A 17,552-nucleotide genomic window follows, 5' to 3' on the forward strand; every position below is an offset into this window, starting at 1 on the left:
AGTGTTGTGTGTGTAGCAAAGCCTGATATACATTCCTCCTCTGTGCCATAAAAACTAGTAAAACCACATCAATGAGACCCTTTGTTGCAATGAGTGACATGTTTCTTCATTTCTATGAAGAAACACATTAGTTTATTTTCACTCAAGCTGCCACACATATTTATAACAGTGCTAAGTGTCTGTGGATGAAAACACTGCTTTCACATTATATGTTGACTAATTGTTAATATCAAAATATTCATCAGAGTTGCTTTAACCCTTGTGTTGCCTTAGGGTCATTTTGACCCAAATCAATATTACACCCTCCCCCCGCTTTAGGATTAATTTGACCCCATTCAATGTTTAATGTCGGTGTTCTTTCGGTAGTCAACAAACAAACATAAAGTGCCTCACACTTAAACTTGGAAAACAATATTAATTCTAATAATTTTCTGGAGGTTTTAATTGCTGGCATCAAAATGAACCCAAAGGGTAAAATATGTTAGTAAATATAAAGGTAACAGGAGGGTGAAACATTGAATCGGGTCAAAATGACCCAAAGGCGGGGGGAGGGTGTAATATTGATTCGGGTCAAAATGACCCTACGGCAACACAAGGGTTAAAGATTATGGTGCAAGTCTGGTGTTTTTTTTTGTCGTTTGCCAGGTGTTTATATGTCTGTCTGTCTGTGGACAAACTTTGTTGACAGGATAGCATCGCGACCATGTTAAAATGCCTTCACAAAGTTTGAAAAGGTGTAAAGTTGAGATCCAAATGAAAGTTGAGTTTGAAGATAGGCCCCTGGCTCTATTTGGCGTCACACTTGAAGGCAGAGTTCCAAGGCGGGCGATGTCTGAGCATGTTGCTGGATTTGATGTTGCGGCCAGTGCCATTCTAAGGCAAGCTGGTCTCTCGTTTGAGTGTACTTTAGTAACCTTTAGTGTTTACGTTTTCTAAATGCTGACATTTTTCTTTAAAAACTGCAATGGAAGCAAATTCACAATGTCAGGAATTGAAGAAATTCACTTTGTTGTCCAGCTTTAATTTGTAGACTTTCTCGTGGTTCAGTGACCTTCGCCATCATCCATCCGTCTCTTTTTTCTTTCCCACTTTTTCCCGTCTCTACCTGCTCTCACATTTAAGACCAACCATGCTGAGTAAGTCTCGATCGATACTGACTTGTGTTGCTGCGTAAAGCGATTCTGACCGGCAGCGAGAGAGGAAGCCTGTGTGTGTGGCGCCGGGCAGCTCGGGGGCTTTGATGAAACCAGCAGTGTCTCACCCATTAATAATTACCATCAGGCACATGAGGACATCTGTTTCCTGGGGCTGTATCCGTGCTAACACAGTAACCTGATGCCAGAGGGCTAAAAGTGGACTTGTCGTGACACTGCAGTTTTTCACGCTCTCCAAGCGCCTGTCTCGACCCGATGCCAGGTCATGTTATAAATTAATGCATTCGCCGTTTTTGCTGTGGCTCCCATGGCCTGATAAAAACAGGTTGCAGAGGAGCGAGATCTCCACAGCTGTGGAGGTGGGATAAGCACAAGTGGACACGAAAGCTATTTGTCATTGTTAATTATTTGACTGCTCCAGCCCCACAAAAGACATTCAAACTAATTAACCAACGCAACTGGGAGAGCAGCAGGGGACACTATTAACACACAGGATTGTTGAGAGAGTTCTTGAGAGTTTGACTCCAGGAGCGAATGACTTCTTCAAGAAAACGTTTTTTGGGAACCGATTGCACCTACTTATAATCCTGTTATTTTCGTCTTGGCAGCAAATCATTTCACTTGGAATACACAGATAAGTAATTCCACGAGATAATAAAAACATATGGTACATATTGGTCTGCCTCCAATCTCTGTTCGCTTTTCCCTCCATTAGAGATGTCTGTTAGCATTTAAACCGTTCATTCTCGAACACAGTATGAGGAAATCACACCTTTGGTATCTGATGTGAATGTCTTCCTGGATCTTTACTGAATAACTGAACTTTGATCTCTTCAGAGTTGAGTGGTTTTAATCCGGTGACACGTAGAAGCTCACCATCCTTAAACTTGATTTGTGGATTCAGTTAACTGAATGAAGATATGTATTTTCGTCTTCATTTGACTGTTCCCGTGAGGGGTCGACCAATCCAGTATGGAAATCAAATTTTTGTATTCACCTTCGTTATTTTTACCTTTCATGACAACCTTAGAATCGGTATTTAGGTTGGCTTACTTCGTCAGCTGTCCGGTATAATGAACGTAGTGTACAGCACAGCAAATAGTGTAGTTTTTGTCAACTGCCATTTAAAAAAAAATCTTGGTCGGCTGACTGTAAATTTGCAGTTGACACTGACGATATCTTGGCTATTTAAAAAGACGGGTTTGTGCAGAATGACATTTCTAGCGCCAATTCTATCTGACCAATCAGTGGTCTGCAGCGTTTTGACACCAACTTCTAGTCTTGACTCATTGGTACCATCCAAACCTTTTCCTGATGGAAACACAAAGAAAACCGTTCTGGTGTGTCATGAACAAACTAACTGGACTGCTTGGTGGAAACGTAGCTTTAGATCCTTGGTACGTCTGAATTGGAAGTGGTTGGCGGGTCAAAGGTTCTTCTTGCTTCAGACAAACAACTCTGGAGATATTGCCCGAACATTGCATCAGGGTATTGTATTTAGTACCATGTGACATGATTAGGCTTTGCAATGAGCTAATTCTGTTACTCGGGGATGCCAGGGTTATTGTATTTATTCTACATTCACAGTTAAGTCATTTCTAGACACTCTTGCTTCTGGGTTTCATCCTTTTGCCAATGGACACTTAGACGTTCAGACTAATTATCTGTTCCATAATAAACTACGGAGCCTTGCTGGAGCACTTTCTGCCAATAATCAATACAGAAGGTGCTTTTTTCTACCGATGTACAAACTGTTGGCAAATGCTGTGGGATGTTCAACAAGATAACAGATGGTTATCTAGAGGGAAAGATAGGGCATCAAGTTGACCAGAGCTCAAAGTAGGCAAACACAAAGTAGGCAAACACAAAGTAGGCAAACAACCTTGTGAAAGGTTTGACAAACATGTTCCATTTAGTCAGCTGAAACTACAGAGGATGGTAATTAATCTAGAAGCAATCTGTTGTTGTGGAAACTGCATTCTCAGGATAGTTTCTCTAATACTTAATATGATTACACGTCATAAACGTTTTTTATTTTCCCTGGAGGGAGCATTTCTTTCCCCTTATAAACACATCAAACAATAGCTTCCATTAAACAACTCCTCTAAATGTAATGCCCTTGTGCAGCATGGAAAAATGTTTGACCAATTAATCTTGCTAATGCTACTCATAGTCAAATTGTATTCTTACATTGTAAAAGCAGCCACGTTGTTTCACAAGCATCAGAGGGAAAAGGAGTCGCCTCTCTGCTTCTTGAGCATTCATCCATAATGCAGTGATGACGATATTCTCACCCACTCACCAACTCTTTCTTTCATCCATGTTGCTTTTGGTGTCAGTGACACTAAATTCAACCGTGAGAGAAAGATCCACGGGAACACGTCTGGCCACTCAGACTAAAAGACAAGGCCATGCAGTATGTGGCCACATAAAGGGTCATTTCACTTTGATACAACTCAGGCCTTATTTTTGACTGATAAGAACGTAGTAACCAAGTAATTTCCCGTCCAACCTAAAAAAACTAAGAACGCTGTTTCTCATTGTCATGTTTTAGCATTTTTTAGCATGTTTGGCATTTGTATACGACATCCCGACAGCTCTTTTCTCCCCTCGCAAATATTTTGACCATGAGGTGTGAGAGATCTGATATCACTCGGCAATGAATTTGTGCAACTGGTAACTGTTTTTGTTCTTTGGAATCTTCTTAATAGGAAACTAACTTTAAATCTCTATTTTATTCTTGTTGTAACCTTCTAAAACTACACATCTTTAGAGCAAGTGTTTCTCGCTGCTGACTTAAGATGACCGTTATTATTCATCACGGTTTTTTGACTCACCAAAAAGCTCTTTAACCAAAGTTTATCCAAAATGAAAGTAAAGTGTGTATATTTGCCGTGAGCCTGGTCTAACCCCATGGTGTCTTCTAATCAACATGCTCGTGTCTCAGTTGGAACTGGAACAAACCAATAGACAATATGAGTCAACACCTTGATCGCCAGTCAGACACCAAAAGGTCTTGAAATAATTTCCCCCTGCATATTAAAAAAGTAATATCCTTTTTGCCGATTTCAATTGCACCTGTACAGTAAAAGTACATCTTAATTCTTTGTTAGAGACTCATAATTGAAAGATACAATTAAATTAAAAAATCAATTTCCACTGCTCACAGCAAATAAGAAAAGAAAATATTACATTTTTTTTGGGGGTGAGGTCATTAAAGGAAAACACACATTTGTATTCGAGAAAAGTTAAATTGAGCTGCTTTTCATTTGGTGGAAATGTAATATCTAAAATCTTATCTTAAAAATGATAGACGACCACCAGCTCATGTTACATTGTTCACATGTTTATCTTTTAAACTGAGTTTGACTAACCTTTGGGTTTGTTGACTTGGAATTATTGTTCTCAGATCTCTGCAATGATATGACCAATGGAAAGATGGCCAAAACTAGGACGTTGCTCTTGTCTTGCCGTTGTTCTTATCAAGCGGAGTTTAAGATGGTGAGAGACGGACAGGAGAAAGAAAGAAAGAAAGAAAGAATGAAAGAAATACATTGTTATCTCCATCGTGTGCCAGCCTCTGGGAATCCTCCTCCCCCCCCATCTGTTCAGTTTCATCGAGTGCACGCACAAATGTTGCTGTCAATGAGAGAGATGTAAGACGCCTCCAATTCACCAGCAGAACAATCTGTCCGTCTCGTTTCAATAATTAAAATTAATTTATACGCTTGCGTGTATTTGCATAAAGCAAATTGATATTTGTTTCCGCGAGGCTCGGCTAACATGTTTCCCCGCCACCGCAGTGTGTACGCGTGGCGGTGATTGGCGGCGTGTCCTATAGGAGCGGTAAACAGGTTCACCGTGTGTGTGATTAACTGGAATCCCCGCCCAACGCACTCACTCCTTTTACAGGATTAAAATGCTTCTGGGCACCTCAGCCGGTGGGATTTGACCCCGCGGCCCCCTGACCTCCTGCATTCACAATCGCAAGGTACCCCCGGGCCTCCTGGGCCCCTCTTGAGGCGAGAGGAAACAAACTGAAGCTCAACGTAATTCTTTTCGATCGCTACGTGCTCCAATCAAATCATTGGGTATTGAGAGCACGACATTGCCCTGCATGGGATACCTTATAGCAGGATATGAAGCGGGAAGAAGTGGCCTGCAGATTTATTTAGTGGGTGATTTCATTATTTATTACAAATAGTAATTTTTTCAGTAAACAATCAAAATATTCTCTAATTAAAAAAAATATTATAAATAGGTTTTAATTAAAAAACAATATAGATATGTCTTTCTTTCCGAGACTGCAAGTAAGCAGCAGTATTAAACACTTACAACCACACTAGCATCCAAAATGGCATTTGCAAGTGCGTTTTAGCTGGAGAGCTAATCTGGGTTGTTTCTCAGGTTTGACCATCGGTGACATCACTGCTTTTTTTGACCTTCATCTACACGGAGAGCTCATGGCAGTTTGAGTGATCGATGCAGCGATAAGGGGCTCGTTAAAGAAGAACACACAGCCGTGGTTTACACGCCACATTCGTACATGCTCTAAAGCATTTAACACGGAATACACTAAGGCTGTTTAACAGAACGTAAATACATTTAAGGTGTGTCCAACTCTACTTTTGCAAGTTAAACAGCACACAGTCTGGACACAAAGGAGCGAGGGTTTCTTATTCTAATACCAGGTGTCTTTGTGGCGTGACATGAGTTAAACCAATCAGAGTTTTAGGGTGTCCTCCTTTTAAAAGCCCTGGACACATCCGCTGATAACTCCCCACCCCCACCACCCCACCCCCCACGCCAAGCTCCAGAGGCACCGTGTTTGCAGTTCTCTACCATTAGAGCGCCCATTTTTGGTGTAATGGATCCCAGTGGGAGCGCACCTCCCAACCTTTGCAGTTGTGATTCATTCAGTTCTCTCTCTCAACACACTCAATGGGCGGGTTTTAATTAACTGAGGAGTGTTTTATTCTCATCTTTGGGTGTATTTTTACGGCCTTCCCAAACTGGATGCCAGGTGCTGCATCCCATTCATCACGCCAACTAGAACGCGGATCAGCCTATTCCTGACCGGGCGGGTCCGTTGGTTTGTTTCCGACGTTTCCATCGAGCGACGGCTTGTAGATCAAAATGGGTGGAGACGGGACGCTTTTCATTACGGTTTCTGCTCGGTTCTGGTTTACTCTTCGCCAACGTTGTTGTTGTTACCTTCGCATTGAAAATGCGGAAGGTTATGTTTTGATCGCCGCGTATTTATTTGTATGCGTGTTATTCGCCTAACTCAAAAAGTATTAAACCGAATCGGATGAAATTTGGTGGGATGATTGGTTATTATCCGGGGACCATTTGATTAGATTTTGGGATCGATCGGGTCAGGTCAAGGTCATGAAAAAAAAAAAAATCTTCTTGAATCGCATGGAATTTGGTGGAATGATTGGTTATTATCCGGGGACCATTTGATTAGATTTTGGGATCAATCGGGTCAAAGGTCAAGGTCATGGAAAGGTCAAAATCTTCTTTTTACCATAGCACGGTCAATTTTTATCCAATTGGCATGCAACTAATGCCAAAATGTTCATAATTCAATGCCCAATCTTGTGATATGCGAAGGTATGCGCTCTACCGAGTGCCCATTCTAGATTTTCATTTGCTTTCGTCTGAATATCTCTCTCTGTGTTTTAGATACTGGATCTGTGTGCGTGCATGAAGAAGTATCCAGGTGCAACTCACCGCCTCTGGCAGTCATGAGGAATAGAGGGTATGTATTGATATCTCTAATTCACACCCTCATTCCGGCTGAGCTGCTAAACAAACAACCCTCTCACTGACATGAGAGGTAAACAAACCAATACCTTGATGAGCAAAGACCATTTGAAGTCGGAATAATCTGTGTAATGCACTGAAACGTCAATCAGACATTAAGTGTGACACTGGGGGTGTATGAAAATACACTTGAGTATCGTGATATATTCTATTGTCACACTCTTATCGGTTTTCCAAAACCCTATCGCTTTTCGATTATTTGTTTACATCCAAATGCCGATTCCACAATAAGCATTGTTATGATGTCTGGAAGATACATTTAAAGAATGGCAATAAGAAACTAAAGCTAAACTTGAGTCTTGATGAATTCCAACACCTCGGCCTATCAAAGTGGATGGTCTGTCTGTTAAAGTTAATTGTAAACTGAGTATATTTGGGTTGTTGAGTAATTAGCCACGGAAGATACATATCCTTATACAACACCGATAATTTGACTGTAGTGGTCACATGAAATCAGCATGTCAGAGCGGTATTTGCCAGAGAAAGTATAATATCTCAGTGATCATTAATTTACAATTGTCAAAATACCATACTTTACAGAGGTTTTGTGCCAGAGTATTCCAGTTTAGTATTGAACTTTCTAACACAGGCCTTCAATTATAAATGTAAAGAGACCCAGGTGGAAATAACCCGATTTGTCAGGCTTCAGACGGCTCCACTGAGCCACATACCACACCACAGAGGTGTATGTGCACTTCTAATGATGACTGAAATCAACTTGGACATTATGCCTGTGCCTTCTGCCAATAGAAGTATATCCATTACTAACACTTCTCTGGTTTAAAAAGAATAATTCCTGTTTATTATCTCTGGCTCGAGGATAATGCAATCATTTGCCTGTTAGCATGAGTTAGTGTGCATCTCTGCAGCAAACTGCTTCATACCTTTGGGTGGCCTGTGGTTGACAGATGTTTTGTGATTGCAGTGACTCACGCTTTGTAAAAAGTGTCATAATGTCTACATGATAGGGTAAGAATAAGATTAGCAAAATAAGAGCTGAGGTATGGGAACTCAATAAAAGAGTGGCAAGAAATATACCTGTCAGATTATCAAAACGACTTTATTTGAAATCTTGGTAATGAGGTACACTTTGAAGGAATTTCCTCAAATGTGGCCCAAATGTCTACTTAGACTCAAAAAAGAATTGCTGATAATAATAATAGGATAAAATTATGAACCGATGACATTTGACAGACATGGGGGCCATTTTGCAGCGTTCACACATTTTAGCTCTTTTATTTGTGAGAAAGCCCACATTGTTGTGTTTTTTTTGGTGGGGGGGGAGGGGGGCATTTGAACATGTTGACGTATTCATGCAATTAGATTGCAGTGTGTTATTTTTTATTATTATTTCCTAGTGCTCCCGGCGACTTTTAAGGTGGAAACCTTTGACATCATGGAAAAATAGACTACAGCAATAGACAATAGTTCCCACCTTGTATTTATTATTATCGAGCAAGTACTGTGTTGTCATAACGAATATAGATTGACTCGTATTTAAATCCCCACATGTTAATGTTTTTGCGACGGCCAACGCAAACATTGCCTGTGTTTACAGTCATGTCGAAGGTGGTCACAGCCGGGTGACGGTACTTCTCTACCCGACCTTGGCTTCTGACCTTGCCCCGTTTACCCTCCCGGCTGATGCTGAGACCGGCTGCTGTCTCGCCCTGGCACGTGCTGTGAGTTTAGTACCAGCCTCAGCTGGGCGCGGGTGGAATGGAGCGTAGTTAGTCGGAGCAGTAAATCCACACCGTGCACATCCATCAATGGGCCCACATCACGGCACACGCCCCCCCCCTCGCTTCACCCCCCAGTTTAGCTGTATACCTCGTTCTGGCGGCACATGATTAATCCCACCTCTCATATCTCTTTCCACGTGTCAGCACCTTCGCTGCTTTATAGGCTTATTCTGAAATGAAGTGACAATTCCACTCTGAAATATCTCCAAATTAAGACCGCTGGCATGTGTAAACAACGCAAATACACACCAAAAAGCATAAATCAAATCGGATGCCTAACTCTCCTATTAAAACTTTGCTGACCCTGTAATATCGGAAGGTTGTTTCGTGTGGTCGAGCCTTTGTCTTTTTTTTTCTTTGCTGATTCTACATTAGGGCTCTCTCAACCCGACTACTCATTATTGATGATATTTGCGACGTTGTGTGCATTAGTTCTAGAAAAACAGTTATTCATAAATCACACTTGGATTTATTGCAGTGTAGGTCCCAAAGAGGCCCTATTTCGCTGATACAATTGCAGTTATGTGCAGGCGAATAAATGCCTATCCAGCTTATATATAAATTGAAAGTGCAGTTCAATTACACTTTAATATTTTACCTGCTTTAAGTTAAACTGAAATTACTTTTTCTTTCACTTTCTGTGTCAGGATACACAAACTGTAATGCAGATATTGTACCAGGTTCAGGTTTGAGTTTCATGCCCCTGGGTGGGCACATCCCAATCTTCTTCGATTCTTCCAAAAGAGAAGGAAGAAGTGAAAAGTTATCCGACGTCGAAACACTTTTCACTTGAGTTACTCTGGAAAGCAAACAATTATAAAGACAGGTATTTTGAACGATGGATAAGGTGCAAGAGTGCACACCAAAAAAATAAATAATTTTAAAACCCTCAAAAAAAGAACTCCTGCAACAGAGGTCCAGGCTAAGCCCTGGAAACACCAATGATCCAGCTCGCGTTCATTCTCTGCTTCCATTGATCCACTTCACAGCTCTGTAACTGCACTCAGTCACCGGAATCACAACACAGTGGGACTAATGCACAGAGTACCGTGAGCTCAAATCACACACGTGAACTCGCCGCGTCGAACAGCATCACTCCCCTTTGCCGCCTCGCTCTCCGCTGTTGGCATGGAAGTGATTCATTACACAAATCAAAACAAACAACGTAGAAATATGCCTGTATGAGGTTTTCTTATAGCAGCAACACCTACTGAACTTGATTCATTTACATCAATTTAGTTTCTGTGCACGTGAAAGTGTGCACGTGGACACACATTGCACTCAAACGTCAGCCGCGGAGCTGGAGCTGTTCCACTGCGTTTAAATTATCACCTGACAGCACAAATGCAGCCGGCCTCAGACGAGGCTGGAATTCAAGATTTATGGCAAACACATGTCAAGTAGTGTTACATACAGTGCATAGCAGCGTTTTGTTATTTAACAGATGAATAGTAAATGTATCTCCCCCCATATAAATCAAGGTCCATTCCAATTTCAACCAATATTCGTCTCAATTTGTTCACGTAGATTTGACAGCATGTTCGACAGTTCGACAACTGCTTTTGTCGTCTTTGTCCAAGCGGAAAGATTCTGAAGTTTTAACGGTGACATCTGTGGCCATGAAATGTCACACATGGGTGAGGCCACTGCAAAGACGTGTCATCGTTTTCCAACCTTCACGTTCGTAACAGCAAAAGCCATCTTGTTCAAGGTTTCCAGTCATGCACAACAAAGATTCGACAGTCCTGTAAACAAAAGAGAAAGTCAACAGGCAGTTTGCTGGCCGAGGTCGTTCAGCTCCCGTCTTTGCTTTAACAATACATATTATTATATGCCACTGTGCTACCTCTAAAATCTCCTTTGTGCTCCTTTTTCTGAACACGTAAGTCAGAAAAGACCAATAATTCTAAGCAAGTTTGCCTCGTCAGGCACAGTAATGGCTCATGTTCATAGGACTCAAACCTCTACCACAGGCCACTGTCTACGAGCAAGTGGTAATAACCATAATGACACAATCGGCTTTAATTCAACGCAAATATGGCGCCTCAGACCCGTGTCGCTCTATGACGGCCGGGGGTGGGGGGGTGTCAAGGCTCGGGTATCTGTGAAGGCCGAACATTTGCTTTTCCACACCTCTGGGCATGGAGACGTTTCACACAATGCTAGATATTGTGTAGTCGACTTATTTACGGATCAACGCTTTTCCCTTTCAGCCGGCGGGGAAAGAGCTCCGCCACGGTCTAATGAGGCGGGAGACGACCTGAAATCAATAGCTGTCCCAGCGCGATGCAACGTGAGCGGTCCCAACCGAGGACTCATTGTAATTTAACGTATTTCACCACTCTTAACCCTTGTGTTGCCTTCGGGTCATTTTGACCCGATTCAATATTGAACCCTCCTGTCGCCTTCGGGTCAATTTGACCCGATTCAATGTTTAATGTCGGTGTTCTTTCGGGAGTCAACAAACAAACATAAAGTACCTCACACTTAAACTTGGAAAACAATATTAATTCTAATAATTTTCTGGAGATTTTAATAGCTGGGGTCATATTGACCTCAAGGGTAAAATATGTTCGTAAATATAAAGGTAACAGGAGGGTTAAACATTGAATCGGATCATATTGACCCGAAGGCGACAGGAGGGTGAAACATTGAATCGGGTCAAATTGACCCGAAGGCAACACAAGGGTTAACAGCCGGTCAGAATTCCGGTTAAGTCTATATTTTTATTTATTTCTCCCTGCTACTTTTTTTCCAGCCACGAGGTGCTTTCAGTTTGCAAGCTAATTACCTGTTTTAGTCGTAATGCATTGAGAGGCTTGGAGTTGACTACTTTGGCCCGATGTAAATGCTTGATGGAGAGCAAACGTTGGTGTTCTTGAGTCCTCCATGAACATGAACTGACCTTCACCAATCTACCAGTTAGAGTGGTGCATAGTGGGAGTCTTTTTGTACTCTGTAACTTGGCATTTTGAAAGATTGCCTTCAACAGAGCAGCACAGTCTTGTTTGATGGTGTGATACTATCTGTGTGTCGCCACCGAGAGACAGGACCCAATCGCCGACAACGTTGCAGAGAAACTTTACTCCTCTTAAATCGAGGAATCATACAAAACAACAGGTCTACAACGCGCGATCACCAGAGATCTGATCAGAATACGAACCAACGCACGGGAACGAGACACACACGGTTTGAATACACAGGGAAGGTCAAGGTGATTGGACACAGGAGGGAACAATCAGGCACAGGGCAGCCAATCACAGTGACAGGAAGTGCACGGAAACAGAGGACACAAGAGACGGGGACTTCAAAATAAAACAGGAAACACAACCCCAAAACTCCAGATCCTGACACTCTGGGTCATTATTGTTGTTATGGCCATCGGTCGAATTATTTCCTGTAGTTGGTAAGATGGTGTAAATACCAAACGTAAGAAATTCTCCATTGTTGCAACGGGGAACGGATTCAAACTGCTTTCACTTTATCTCGTGTGGAAAAGAAATTGATAAGAGCACTGTGATCCAAAACAGTGGAGTTGTGTTCCATCGGACAAAACAATGATCTTAGTTACTACAAGGAGTTCTTTTCACGGGTTTTAATAGAAACGTCTCTATATTCAATTCAATTCAGTTTATTTGTATAGCCCAATTTCACAAATTACAAATTTGTCTCGGAGTGCTTTACAATCTGTACACATAGACATCCCTGCCCCAAAACCTCACATCGGACCAGGAAAAACTCCCAAATAACCCTTCAGGGGAAAAAAAGGGGAAGAAACCTTCAAGAGAGCAACAGAGGAGGATCCCTCTCCAGGATGGACAGATGCAATAGATGTAATGTGTACAGAAGGACAGATATAGAGTTAAAATATATGAATATGACAGAGTGTATGAATTGTTCATAGTAGGCATATTCCACGATGGAGACCTCCACGATCCATCAGGCAGATGGCGGTGGGGAGGAGGGCATATATGACCTCCAGAAGTTATATGAGACCATCAGCGAGAAGATTGGCTATTTATACAAAGTTATTCTTAATGCGTGTCCTTGGATCAGGTTCACCAGAACCCACACAGACCCAGAACCCGCAGTGGGAGCTCAGGCGGGAGGTGAAGGGCTCCGTGTCCGGACCTGCACTAAAATTTAAGGTTTCACAACTTTACGACACTCCTGGAAACAGTACCGTTTCTATCCACAGGGGCCGCCGCCAAAATGAACATGTAATGAAAGCTCATCAAGGAATCCTTCCCCTTAAAAGAAACATTGTTAGAAAGGGCTAACAATAAAGAATGATTGTAAATGTCAGAGAAAGACAGAAAAGGACTGTAGGGCTGCAACTAACGATCATTTTGATAATCGATTAAACTGTTGACAATTTTTTTGATTAATCGATTAATCGGATAAAAAAGAAGAAGTCAATTTAAACCTTTTGATCCAAACAGGGTTCGTACAGTCATGGAAACCCTGGAAAAGTCCTGGAATTTGTTGGGGTTTTTGGAAAAGTAATGCAAATTTGTTATATTCATATGTTCATTAACGCTTTGTTTATACTTCTCATTATTAGTTTAAACACTACACCTTCTCACTTTTTTATGTAAACACAGAGATTAACAAAATGTTTGGTTTAAAGTCCTTGAAAGGTCCTTGAAAGGTCATGAACCTCCATTGGTCAACATGTGTATGAACCCTGCCAAAAACAGAACTGACAACGCTTTACTCACGTGAGTTTACTCGCCCGACTATTTGTGGTCTAATCGCGTCATTCGCGCCGGTGAGGGGGCGTGGCTTATCTTTGTTGCTTTATTCTATCCACCACGGAAGAATTAACAAATTAACCACTATTTCTACGTTATACTTCTTGTGGAAATCCCACACACGTCGTAACATCTAACGCCCTGGAGTCTGAGTTCATGACATCACCCGTAGGCGCACACAGCTCCGTGAATGTCATCGACTACGTCTGGATAACTTCCGCTTCCAGCGCCACTGGAGCAGCAGCAGCAGTTAGATTCACCAACGGCGGAGCAGCTCAGCGCTGATTGGCTTTCGAAACGCAGTATTATGGTCTGTTCTCTACCTCCACTCTGCTCTTTTTTCAGTTGCGCCGCTCTGCGCTCAACTCAACTTTAGTTATACTCAAACAATCTCTGCGACTTATTGAGTGGCGTAATAATCGCGCGACACAACAAATCGATAATGGAATTTGTTGCCAACTATTTTATGAATCGATTTTTTGAGATTTCATCAATTTGTTGTTGCAGCCCTAGACACATGTATTTATAGTATTTTCAATCATTATGCATGTTGTGTTTTAACTGGTTAATGTGGCATACATAATGTCCCCATTGTGGACCCAATCTGATATTTCTCTTACATTCTTCTAAATCCTTTATTCATACTATTGGGGGAGATTACTCCCCTTCTTTGAAGTTGCGAAATAAATTGCAGAAATATGGTGATGAAAGCCCCACAAAAGCAATATCCAGGCCCGTTGCCTCAGGCTTTGTGGATTTTTATTGCCGCATATCGCCGGCGGCCAAATCGTCCAAGCTGCTGGTATTGGGCAAGAATTTAAGTTGATATTAAAAGACAGGAGCGATACGTAAGTCATAAGAGGAGGGCAGGGTAGGGGGGAGGGGGTCATCCCAGCCAAACGACACGCCAGGCGTCACTGCAGTCACCTTCCCTGTATACTTGACAAACGGCCTCCATGAGTGGGAACAAAACAGACACATAAACCAATGCCCTTCACACGAGCCCTCGGCTTCAGTGGTTTTGTGTTGCGGCATTGTCACCGCCTTCGGACGCACTCGCGGATCAACGGCTCGGTGGAAGAAAAATCAAATGACACCAACCGCAGAGGTGCTTCTACGTCACATGAAGGGCGACCGCGCTAAATCCAGCCTGCCGGGTGTTGACGACATGGTTTGAAATGAAGAAAAAGCTCGCGTTATACACATTCTCCGAGCCAGGGAGAAAATATCTTTACACTTCTGGTCCTCGCATCGCGTCACATGGGCTCCGTCTATTTCCAGGATCAAGTGCTGCAAGGTTCGAAGGGGTCGCCTCCCCGTAATCTGTCATAGCGGGCTACTTATGTCACTGGCTTCTTGCCTCGGCAGCACAACTCCCGAATCACGAGTGTTTGCACAAAATATGCACCGCAAAAAAAATTCCTTCTACGAGGTAATTGCATCTCTGAAAGGAGTAGCACAATCCAGTGGATGTTCTTTCAGACGGCCTTGAAACAAACGTGATTTGCTTTTTTTGCAAATCCACTTAAATGCGGCGTCTCAAACTTGAAGCTCTAATCAGATTTCCAGCTGTGCTTTATGTCGCTTGGCAGCACTTAACGTGGACATCAAGTCCGGTGGGACGTCAAAATCACTGTTTCTCTGAGGACTAATCCTTAAAGAGCTCAGAATCCTGATAGTTTCCTTTTACAGACTATGAGCTTTATACTTAACAACGCCATCAAAGAAACCCTGATGAAGTGCGTGTGAATGTGATTGTTTTTTAAAAGGTTTTAGTCTTTTGAGTGGAAACTTCTGACGTAATTTAACAGCACTAACAAGAGTTCTGGTGAGGTACGACGTGACCCTGTTGTTTTTAACTGATACATTGAAATGTTTTGTGAGAGACTGGAATATTGATTGCTCTGTCTCTGGAGGTGCATCTTATAAACTTGAGCCATCTTAAACATGCAAAGTCTAGTTCCTCACTGCTGTTCTTTCAAATGTGCCTCCTTGAAGACAGAAATAAATTGGATTTACACAAATAAATCTACAGTACCTGACTGTTTTAGTCCGCTCTGTGAAGTTCCTCACGGTCTGAACAAAAAGTCTCTCAGTCACTTTGATGGCAGAAGAAATAAAATAAAAGAGATCTTAGCGTTCAGCTCCGAGAGAGATGATATGCTGTGATCTGTGTTTTTGGCAGCGCGAGACATCTGTCATTGTCTCTGAGTTGTTTGTATGAAATTATAATTTTTGGGGATATTAAAAAATAGCCTGTAATGTGTAACTTAACCATGTTCAGAGAATTGAATGTATTATTCATGGCTCCTGCAGTCTTTGTTACATGGGCTATAAGAAGGACTTTTGTTGATTCCGTCTCCCCCCCAGCTCCCACAGACACACACAAACACACTCGCACCTGCCATGAAATTTTAGATTTCGCAGAGTTAATGCAGCCCTATGAATTATTAATTGTAATAAGCGAGCTTCCAGACTCCGTGTTTTATTGCGTCCTCCTTCACTGCTCTGTGACATTACAGAAATGGCAAATGTGTCCGAGACGGACGGGGACCATTAATAACGGAGCTGAGCTTTTTGTCTCCCCCCCCCCCTCCCCACCCCCCGTGCGCGGCCACTCCAGACCTCTGTCGCCTTCGGTAAGACTTTCTGACGTCTGACTGCGTGGGATCCGGAGCGTTTTAATGGACGCCGCTCCAACCCCCTGTATTATAATCTGATGCCGTGTATTAAGAAAGCTTTTAAGGGCGCAAAGGCTGTTTGCATCAAATACAGTGGGAGTGTGTGCAGCTCTAGCAGAAGCAAATTTGCTCACCTCCCGAGGTGATTAAATGTTACGCCCTTTCTCCTCCACCGCAGCTCTTATTGTCTTTAATATGACGTGCGTTATCATCTGCGGTGTCTTTGTCCAATCTGTTCTCCCTCCCAACTGTCATAGCGACCCAGCGAGGCCCCCTTTACTGTCCCTGTGAGACGCACCAGGCTGGGGCAGAAGTGTTGGACACACGTGTCAAACAAACCGGACCTTTACCACCCTTGGGAAACTAAAAGCCTATTTAGGCCAGCTACAGGACAAGCACACTTATTTTAAGTGGCAAACGCTGTTATTTTTACCCAATCCCAAATCTTTTACTTCACCAATTCTAGTTTTAGTTTGGTTGTGTAAAAGTAAACGTGAAAACTAAGTAAGAACTAAGTTCATTTTTTTCGGTAGGTGTGAATGGTTTTCTGTCTCTGTCCAGCATGAACCCTGCCTTTCACACAATGACAGCTGGGATCGGCCCTGCGACCCCAAATAGGATAAGCGGTTTGGATGTGGGTGTGTTAAACATGTATTATTTCTCATGGCCACCAGGGGGCGACTCCTCTGGTTGCAAATATAAGTCTTTGAGAAAATGACTCTACTCTCTGGATTTATTCCCTCAGAAAACGTTATAAACATAAGTTCATGGTCTCAATCTCTAGTTTCAAGTCTTCCTCAATACAGCATGATGTTCATTTCGTAAATAAATGTTAAAGCAGGGTACTCTTTGGGGCGGGCTTACTGTATTTGACACGTTGCTACCGAGCCATCTATGGCGTCTCAACTTCACTCCTCTGTAATCCAAATATGGTCACTTCTGTTCAACGGTTGCAAAAAGCTCAGGGGACGATAGAAAATTATTATTGGGGCGGAAAAAAAGAATGTTACTTTATGTGTTGAAATGTTGTCGTGTAAAATTAATTTTTTGGGCGATAAATATAATTAAATCCAGTTATCGCAAGAGATGTTATCACAGCATTATAAACTAGATACAACAGAGGGAATTATGATCTGTTTAACTTTATAATACTAGCTATAAGTGTTTATGTTTTCAAGGTATCAAGAATTGTGTAATTTCACATGTATTATTATCGTCTATCAGAGCATTGGCCTCACAGCAGCAAACTCTGTAATTTACGACCGCCTTCTGCGAAATGAGTCTTTTGAATATAATCCCTAGTTTAAAAAGGAATTAAAAAAGTACAACATATTGACCAGAGAAGTCGAGAACAGCACTCATATACCGTGCATTACGACGATGTGGAACTAT

General features: G+C 42.1%; 1 protein-coding gene across 1 annotated transcript in view; it reads left to right on the forward strand.

The window, feature by feature from the left end:
* Positions 1-17,552, forward strand: part of LOC130202633 (heparan sulfate glucosamine 3-O-sulfotransferase 5) — a 69,222-nt gene that overhangs the window by 29,961 nt on the left and 21,709 nt on the right. The window contains exon 2 of the mRNA XM_056428332.1: positions 6,843-6,918. The gene's annotated coding sequence lies outside the window, so the exon portion shown is untranslated. The remainder of the gene's footprint in view (positions 1-6,842; positions 6,919-17,552) is intronic.

The sequence above is a fragment of the Pseudoliparis swirei genome, chromosome 12, assembly GCF_029220125.1.
Source record: "Pseudoliparis swirei isolate HS2019 ecotype Mariana Trench chromosome 12, NWPU_hadal_v1, whole genome shotgun sequence".
NCBI lineage: Eukaryota > Metazoa > Chordata > Actinopteri > Perciformes > Liparidae > Pseudoliparis > Pseudoliparis swirei.